The following is a 10,701-nucleotide window of genomic DNA, read 5'->3' as shown; positions in this document are numbered from 1 at the left end:
TTACCTTAATTATTGTCTTGTAAAGGACTTGAAAACAGGAACAGTTCTTCTCAGGGATTTAATGAGCACATTCTGTACAAAGTGCAGCCTCACCATGTTGATCATACAAAAAATGCTGCAGCTTTAGCTGGAGAAGAGGCATCTCTCAATCAGTGGCACATTCAAGTGGGGCACCCGTCACTTAAAATAGTTTGTCACGTCATTCAGAAGCATGGCTTGCCAGTTTATTTTCCAACATTCAAATACAATTTGTGAGGCATGTTACAAGTTACATGGGGAAGAGTCTCACCCAGTAGCGGAGCTGCATATTGACTGGTGTGGGCAACTGCCCACACATGCCCAAAATTTTTATTTTTATTTTTACATAGATACTTTATAATTATTTATTTATTTATATATATTGTGTAGTTTAAGGAATGATAATTTTTTAAATGGTATCTATTAGCTAAAAATTTTTGGCACACATTTCCCTTTGCTGACTCAAGTTATAAAATTGATGGACCATTTGATTTAATTTTTACCGTTACATGGTGACCGTCGCCAGTTTTGAGTTTGCTTGGATAATTTTATTATGTTAATTTTTGTTGATGGCTAAAAATGTATTTCATATGTTTAAAGCCTTATAGAGGGCTTATAGAGGGAACCTGAATAGTTGATTTTAAAGGCTTTTGGCCGTGCCTGCTTCACACATCTTTGGCTTTGTAATGCACACAAGCTACAATTTTGAAATTGTAAAGTTGCATTTGATAGCTTCGGACCTAAAGGAGGTTGGATAAAAAGATATATTTTGGAAGATCTTTGGTTTAAACAAACTGAGGATCTTAGTAGCATGAATTTGGGTATGCATGCATGGGAGACGGAGAAAGCGAACCAATGGTGTGGATGTGTCACAGGCAGATTGGCAAAGAGAATTGCTAGAATGAAAGAAATTTGAGGTTGTGATGGTGGAGAGGCGACTAAGAGTAGAGTATGGAAAATCAGTTTTATCAAACATAACGTGACGATTAATAAAAATTTGGTTGTGGTGAGGATCAAGGCAAATATATCCTTGACCCGACCCCTTAAGTTATGGATTTAAAATCAACGGTGAACTGAAATCTCAGATCTATGAATTTAAAATCAAACCACTCCGTTCCTGTCTCACCTTAAATTCATGGTTTTTAACATGGAGCATGAATTTTAAACTTATATGTCTTGCATGCACCAACGCTTACTCACTTATGTCACCAAAATGCAGGGTGTGGGTGCGATACGTCTTAAAAAATTACGGTGCGGCGGTACGGTGAGGGTATTTATTATTATTATTAATTTATTAATATAATATATTAATAATATTAAATTTGAAAAAAAAAACTAAAAAAAATGAAATCAATAGGATGCGGGTTGGGTGCAAATCTGGGTCACACCCGCATCCGCACCAGCACCCGCATCGCGTCGACGCGGGTGCGTCATCAGGGTTGCAGCACCCTCGTGACATTGTTACTCTCGTTTTTGACAGGGAATGGATGCTGATGGAACAACGTGCAGGTCGGGGCCTGGTCAAAAGGCTTGTACATGCTTTATCCACTGTGGTACAAGTACATGTAATTGCAATTGCAACTGGTTATGTGCACACCCACAAGGGTGTGAACTGTGAAATGACCAAAATACCTCTACCAAGTAAAAAGAAAATATCTTTTATGAGGACAAAAAAGGTTATGAAAACGTTAAAAGTTTATAAAGTACATTTCTTCATAAAAAAAATTCCTAAAATATCCAATTCCATTTTTTTAATAAATATTTGTTGCATACACCACCTGTACACTCAACTTGATCTCACTTGTAACCTTGAGCTCTGGTCCCATGACGCTTTCCTGCACACACACACACTATATATATATATATATATATATATATATATATATATATATATATATATATATATATATATATATATATATATATATATAGCAAAAAAACCTGGCCCCTCTTAAGGTATTGAAAAACTGGGTTTTGGATGTCAACCAATAAAAAAATAAGGTTTTTGAAACCCATTAAAAGCTAAGTTTTCCAAAAACTGGATTAGATGAGTGTGTCATTCGAATAAAACCTTGCTTACACAACAGAATAAAATAATTTAAAGCATATTTTGACTTAAAAAGCCAAATGAAAATTACTCATAGGATTTGATCTACAAGAACTAAGTATCAGAAATAGATTATCTGTTATCACCCCATCTAAAGACCCTTGTGCAATCCTGCATTGTTCTTCTTAAATATCCATTTAAATAATAGCGTTTACTTGTGGACTTTTTAATACTACAAAATCAGCTATTCCACTAGAATTTCATTGCCGACTTTATCTCTTCATTTGATTTCCTACGTGATTACGTATTCAATTTTGTATTATTCGAACCTCCCTTGGTGACTGCTTGGATTCAAATTGGAGCAGAAACCCAGAAGTTTCCCCTCGTCATTGATTTATAAAAGTTGGAACTCGAACTCAACGCAAAACAGACAAACAAAGTCAGAAGAATATAGAAGCTGAGTTGGGCAGGTCCAAGGAAGCTTGAAATTGATAATTTATTACTTTCAATGATCAGTCCAGACGTGCTTCGGATCGAATAATCCTGGTCCCGTTCCCACAACCAGAGAGAATGTAAAATGATCCACCAATCCCCAGGATCCATGGGTTTATGGATCCACAATAGAAAGATTGAACTCTTTAGTTTTAAAGAGAAGATTTTAATTCACCAAAAAAAAAACGTGGATTCACCAACGCATGAAAAAGTGGCCGTCAGTGAAAGTCTACTTTTACCGACATTTAGGATGTGATGTCGGTGAAGATTGAGTTTTATCAACATCCGGAGGTAAACATTCATGAAAATCAGTCTTCACCAATGTGTTCAGGGAAAATGTTGTTAAAATTCGGTTTCTACCAACGACTGTGAGGTGGATGTCGCTAAAAGTTACATTTTCACCGACACATAATAAAGCTCACATAAATGTGAGTGTTTTCCGGCCAAGCATTCCCAATGTCCGGTCTGTGCAACGGTATAAGGTCCCCTTTGGCCAACGTGTTGTTCGTGGACGTCGGTATAATACTTTTACCAACATTCTTCTCTCATCAGTGAAAGTTGTCGCCATACTTCCATCAACATTCTTCCCCACTTTTATGTCTGTTCAAGCCTTTATTGTCCTTTCTTCTTCTTCCCTCTTTTCATTTCTCCTTTCTCTTCTTCCCGTTGGCTATTACTGCAGTTTTTCAGCGGTTCTAGGTGTTAAATCTTCGTTAATTTTTGACATCTAAACGACAAAAAACAGGTTCCTCCATCTTTATGTTAATATTTCTTTCATTTGTGAATGATTTTAAGTTATGATATTGTCTGAGGATATGTGTCTAAGTTTTTCCAGCAAAATTTCACCATTTTTCAACAGTATTTAGCCGTGAAACTTTCTATTAATGTTTGTTGAACGACGACCACTGCAGATGTCAGTAAACTTTTACCAGCACAGCTTCCTATTTTACCGACGTTCTTTGGCCATCGGTGAATCCTAGTTTTTTATAGTGATTGCAGATCTTGCCTGCATAACATATTTTTACGCACACATTGGCATACACGAGTACATAAGACCTCATTCTTTAGTTGGCTCCGCTCAGCTCTTTTATTTAGTAAAAAAAATTGGGCAGAGTTTAATTGCAATTGGTGGAATGGATGTGAATTAAAATCACTGAATTACAGGACATCCATTGCTTTGTTTTTGGACTTGATCTCTTTTCATACCTCACAAGCCACAGCCATTTCAGGTCTCCATTTGCTAGCTTCATGAATAACTTCAATACCTTCAGATTTGACAACTAATCAGTTTGGATTTGATATGCAGTTTCATAACCGAATCTCAAACCAAGTCCCCTATTAGGCTGATACATATATGATAAAGATTCAACCTGATTACATATAATGTCAGTTCTTCTGTTAGTCAGATCTTGATTCAGATTAAAAAATATGACCAAAATCCAATTCTGAACCATAAAATGATTACACATCTTCCAATTAATTCAAATTCGGTAAAAGCTGGACCCAATTCGAATCCAAACCATTTGCCTCCCTAGTTCCAAGGTTGAACTAACATGGGTACATCAGAATGAAACATTTAGTCCTGTTATTAAGCCTACCACTGTGAGAATCATTCTCACCATTGTTATCTCTCTCAGATGACACATCCAGTAGCTCGACATCCATAATACCTTTTTACACGGTGCTTTCTTTGAAACAGTTTATATGGCTCAACCACAAGGCTTCTTTGATCAGTGTTATCTCATCATGTATGCAGAACTGTAAAAATCGTTACACAAGCTCAAACAAGCCCCTCGTGCATGGTTCTAGCGTTTAAACTCCTTTCTACTTACTTTGAGCTTCATTGGTTCAAAGATCGATCCATCTCTTTTTATGCTTTTTGAAGGTTCCCATGTTCTCTTTACTGTGATATGTATTGATAGCATTCTTGTAACAGGAAGCTCTTATGAGATGATCTCCAATATGATTTCTCGCCTCAGCCAAGAATGAACTTATCAAGGACCTAAGCAGTTGGCGTTGAAGCTATGTTCACCATTCAAGAACTTTATCTCACTCAACATAAGTACATTTTGGCATCTTCTCACTCAAACAGAGATGATTAATGTGCTAAGCATGTATTTTCACCCATGACCATTGGAGTTCCTCTTTTTAGACATGATGGCGAGCCACTAGCCGATCCTACCCAATATCGTCAAGTGGTTAGCTCTCTTCAATATTTGACACTCATCTAGACTTGACTTATGTTGTGAATCGTGTCTTTGATTACATGCAAGCTTCCAAGTTCCACCACCACCCATTCGCCTGCCGTCAAATTAGTGGCGGAGCTATATTATAGCTGGTGTGGTGGGCAATTGCCTACACCAGCCCACAAATTTTACTTCATTTATATATAGAAAAGTCATTGAATTTTAGTCTTTTTTACATATGAGTACTCCTTCAAGTTTAAAATTTAAACTTAGAGTACCCTTAAGTCAAAAATTTCTGGCTCCACGGCTGGTTATATTCTTATTTTTCATTCATCCAACTTTTGATATCATTCCATATAGCGGTATCCCAAATCCACCACCAACAGTAGCGAAGCCACTTGGTGACTTTGCCATATATAAGTATTTTTAAAGGAGTGTTCCTCCAACCAATTTTTCTGGCTTTATCAGAGTCCACCAATCATGTTGTCTTTCTTGGCTCTTAGTTGATTTCATTGTCTGCTCGAAAACAACCTAAAGTCAATCGCTCAAGCACGGAGGCTGAGCACACATCGGGGCATTATCATGTGTTGCTGTTAACGTTCTTTTCTAATGCACTTACTCCAAGAGCTTCACAACCCGTTGGCCTCTCATTCAAAAAAAACTTTTCCCGATGCAAGAAAAAACGTTAAGCAAAACATGTTTTACTGATGTTTTATTACCGACGTCAGTAAAAAAAAAAAAAGTGTCGATGATACTTTTACTGACGTTTCTGCATTACAACACGAAACGAAAGACTAAATGTCACTGATAATAGATTTGGGCTTTTTATGTTTATTCCTTTTACTGGCACGATTATTTTCACTAAAATTATAGCACTTTTGCTGACATGATGCTTTGGTCAATACGTTAGTGCTTTGATTTTTTTTTCATGAAAACCAAGAAAGCATTTGTGATTACGTTCCAGTACTTTATTAAGAATATTTTTCTAATATTGTTATTTCCCACGAAAAAAGAGCCCAGTACATTTCACTACTTTTAATAAGGAGAGAAAAAGAGGGGCTTATTCGTGTTACATGAGTTAGTCTCCACTTTGAGTGGAAGATAATCTCCCATAATTTATATGTTACAACTAATGGCATATTCAACTAAAGGAATAAGGTTTTTACAAGCATAAAACCAAGTGCATTTAATAAGAAGCAGGAGTTCTATAGAATATACGGCTTTCTATCGTGTATGCAATGTTATTATCTCCTTACTAATTATAAAAACCATGCTTCATTAGCTGAACATGCCATTAGTTGTAACATATAAACTTTGACGGATTCTCTTGCACTCAAAGTGGGTACTAACTCATGTGACATGCATGTCTATGCCTTTCTCTTATTATCTCCTCGTTAAAGTAGTGGAACGTACTGGCTTTATTCATTGGGACACAACAATATTTGAAAAAAATCCATAATAAAGTACTGGAAAGTAGCCACAAATGATTGATTGGCTTTTATGAAACAATCAAAGCATTAAAATACTCTGAGATCATCACTACAAAAAAAAAAAAAAAAAAAACCCCATTTTTATTGACGCCAAGATAGAAATCGTCAGTAAAAACTGAACATATACTGACGTGATGAACAAAACGTTAGATATAATGGACATATACAAACGTACACGTCCAAATGTCAGTACCCATCAACTTTTACTGACGTAGATGTCAGTATAAGTGTGGTATCTTTTGATGCAAAAAATGAAAACGTCACGCTAAAAGTCTATAAAGGGCATTTTTAATAAAAAAAGTTCCTAAAATATTCAATTCCCCACTTTTCTTTGGTGCATATTTGTAGCATGCACGGCCTGGTGCACACAACTCTTTCTCACCTATAACTTGAAACTTTGGTCCATAAGAACTAGGGATGTCAGTATATCTTATTTATGTCGAATATCCGACCAAAAAAATCAGATATAAAAAAATTTATCCGATTGAGAAATCAGACCGGACTTGGATTTAAAAATAACATCCGATTGGATTCACATATATATGATCAAATTCAGATTGGATTTATTTTTAACAAACATCATATATCTAATATCCTTACATTTTGGAAATTGGCCAAATTCAGTTCAAAATTTGGATTTGGATTTAAATATGAATGTCAAAATCAGATTTGGATTGTAAAATCAGATTTCAAATTCAAATTCGGATATAACTTCTTTTTTGTTTGTATCTGAATACGTGAATATCCAAAAAAGCAGACACGGGGTAAGGGTGCATCCTATTCAAATTCGGACATCCCTAATAAGAACCAGTTTCTAAGGATGCTTCTCCACATATATGTCACCAATATGAAGTAATACACCTCTGATTGAAGAGGGAACCAGAAGTATTTTCATCAGAAAGAGATCGTGCCTTCATTTTCTAGGCATCATACCCCAATCCCTCTAAAGGAAAGCTAGAAGCCCATTGAATCATTTTTCTGTTCTTCTTATATAGCCATTCCGCGTATTTCCAGTGGCGCCAATCAAAGACTGTGTCACTGTAGTACCGCGTGAACAGAAGAGCTTACTGTTTAATGGTATAAAAATCACGTTTCCTTCACTTATGTACCAATATGACATATTCTACAGTAGTATGATATTATCGAATCAATCTGATCTCATTGGTGTTTCCATCACTCCCATTTATTAACTAGTATAATAAAGAATGCTTTTGAACCTTCAGATTTTAATTACCTGTGGGTGATCGATCATCTTTAAGCTCATAAAATCTTGCTTACACAACACAATAAAATAATTTAACGCATATTTTGTTTAAATAAACCAAATGAAGGTTACCCATAGGATTCGATCTACAATAACTAAGTATCAGAGACAGATTCTCTGTTATCACCTCATCTAAAGACCCTCGTCTTATCCTGCGTTGTTCTTCTGAAATACCCATTTAAATAATATCGTTTACTTGTGGATTTTTTTATACTGCAAAATCTTTCATTGCCAACTCTATCTCTTCATCTGATTTCGTACGTGATTATGTAACCTCTCTTGGTGACTGCCTGGACTCAAATTGCAGCAGAAACCCAGAAGTTTCCCCTCGTCATTGAGTTATGACAGTTGGAGCTCAAACTCAAGGCAGAACAGATAAACGAAGTCAGAAGAATATAAAAACGGAGTTGGGCAGGTCCAAGGGAGCTTGAAATTGATAAATAATTGCTTTCAATGATAAGCTGAACTCTTGACAGAACCATCAAGTTATTCAGCTTGTCTGCTTCCGTTCATTTCCACAACTAGAGAGAATGTAAAATGATCCGCCATCCCAAGGATCCATGGCTTGGTTTTGGATCCACAATAGAAAGATTGAAGTCTTTAGTTTTACAGAGAATATTTTAATTCTAGATCTTGCTTGCATATTGCAATATAGCATATGCATGTGCATATTGATATATGCAAATATATGGAAGCCTGATTCTTTAGTTCTGCTCAATCCTAAGGATCCATGGGTTGGTTTTGGATCCACAATAGAAAGATTGAATTCTTTAATTTTACAGAGAAGATTTTAATTCTAGATCTTGCTTGCGTATTGCAATATAGCATACGTATATGCATATTGGTATATGCAAATATATGGAAGCCTCATTCTTTAGTTCCGGTCAATCCTTTTATTTAGTAAAAAATTGGGCTGAGTTTAGTTGCAACTGGTGGAACGAATGGGAATCAAAGTCACTGAATTACAAGGAATTCAGTGCTTCTAATTCGAATTTGTTCTCTTCCCATACCTCACAAGCAGCAGCCGGTTCGGGACTCCATTTGCTAGCTTCATGAATGACTTGGTTACATTAAAGATTTGATAACCAATCAGTTTGGATTTGATACACAGTTTCATAATCAGATCCGAATCCAAGTCCCATATCAGGCTCATACATGCATGATGAAGATGCAACCTGAGTACATGAAATGTCGGTTCTTCTGTTAGCCAGATCTAGATTCAAGAATCTGGTCTAGATCCGATTCGGAACCCGAATTTGATATAGCACATAATCCAATTAATTAAAATTCGGTAAAAGCTGTACGTACCCAATTCGAACCCAAAACATTTGCCTCCCTACTTACAATGTTGAAGGAGAAAGTTACATGCGCCGGGCTCGCCGTGTGCAGTAAAGGGGAGAAAGATATTTTCGTAAGTTATTAAAAAGAATCCTTCATAGTCTTTTTACTTTTTCCACTTTCAATTTTGCCTTTACAAAAAGTTTTTTTCCAGTGTGAACTAAGGTTATTTTAATATTAACTATGTCACACGGACGCAGCTAAAGAGGCCGCGTACCCGTGTCGACTCGCTGACACGGCAATTCCGACATGGGACTCGGCTAGGACACGGCAAAAAATAAAAAATAAAAATTTAATGTTTTTTTTTTCATTTTATCAATTTTTTTGAGATGCATCCAATTATTTCCATGAACAATCCTTTCAAATATTCAGTACTTTCGTGATAAAACACATTTTCTCAAAAGATTGTAAGAGTGAACTATTTAATTAAATGTTTTTTTTTTTAATCTTATCATTTTTTAGAATATTTAATGTAGTCATGTTTGTATATCCGAAAATTTTGAAAATTACCGTATCCGCACCCGTATCACATCCGCACCCATGTGACATAGGTTATTAACCATGCTGACACATGAAAAATCATGACCAGTATGTCACATATAACCAGGTTCGATATTGAACTATCATGCCAAGTCCCTCACCTCTAAATTGATTTCCCTGCCATTTCAAAGGAACAGCTTCAATCAAAGCTTCTTAGCCACTAATCTCTGTATTTGCTCATCTCGTTCCTTTGCCATTCTTCTTCTTCTTCTTCTAAAACTCGATCCTCTTTGCAGAAAGTAAACCAGGACCTCTTTGCAGAAAGTAAACCAGGACTATGCTGTATATTCAAGCCAAGCTCAAATCAATTCTTGGAGCTTGGCTCGAACTCGAGTTTTTGAGTCAAGCCGAGTTCGAGCTAGACTCGGCTAGTCGGCAGACCTAGCAAGAACTAAATCAAGTTCTCCAAATGTTTAAGACTTACAGACTGTAGAAATATCCAATGTAAACCAAATTTCTGGGTGTATCTAAGTGATCCTACTCGTTATGGCCGATTTGGATCCCTGCAATTCGATTAAATAAGGGGAAAGCTAGAGGAAAGAAGATGTTGGGAGCACTTCAAAGACCACTTATTTTCATATTCACGATTATAGAACAACTTGTACGAGACAAAACTTCCTTGATTTTTATTAAACTAGATTTTCTTCAAAGGCAAGCTGGATATTAGCATCTCCCATCGTCAGCTGACGCCACGGAATGATGTAAACTTCCAACTTAATGCGTCTTCAATGAGATCATCAGTACTTATGTCCCTCCAGCCCAGCCTTTGTACATGTGGCATGCGCCCAATGCGTGATCACCATGTTATCATATCTCGGCTCTAAGCCCGATGGCTGAAATTTTTTTTTTTTCATGAAATAGGGATGTCAATGGTTCAAATTCAAATACTTAATTAGGAAAACACCAATTTGCCTTTTAACCGGGTCCCATTTCAGATTTGGAATCAAGTATCATTCTTTTAAACCAAAATCATAGTAGGAAAAGCCTAAGATCTAATGTTTACATGTACTTCTTATTCGATGCCATAATATTGACGATGTATCTATCTTGGGCCTCACTAAAAGTAGATCCGATATTTCGTAGATTTGTGCTGTTTTGAAATTCAATTTGTCTTTCAAGAGGCATAGCATAGTTGGCCGAGGTGGGCATGTAAAAGGCATGTCACTTGTTCTGTGCTGCCCTGGAACTTAAAAGGTGAGATTAAAGCATTCAAGTTGAATTGTATATCGTACCTATACAGGTCCCGATGCCACCTATGACCCAAGAGGCAGGGGTTTGGAGTGGGCGGCTTTGGGTGTCCTTTTTCTGGTGGGTTGTTAACCTTCT

The sequence above is a fragment of the Nymphaea colorata genome, chromosome 12, assembly GCF_008831285.2.
Source record: "Nymphaea colorata isolate Beijing-Zhang1983 chromosome 12, ASM883128v2, whole genome shotgun sequence".
Taxonomy (NCBI): Eukaryota; Viridiplantae; Streptophyta; class Magnoliopsida; order Nymphaeales; family Nymphaeaceae; genus Nymphaea; species Nymphaea colorata.
Note: the sequence above shows the minus strand (reverse complement) of the source record.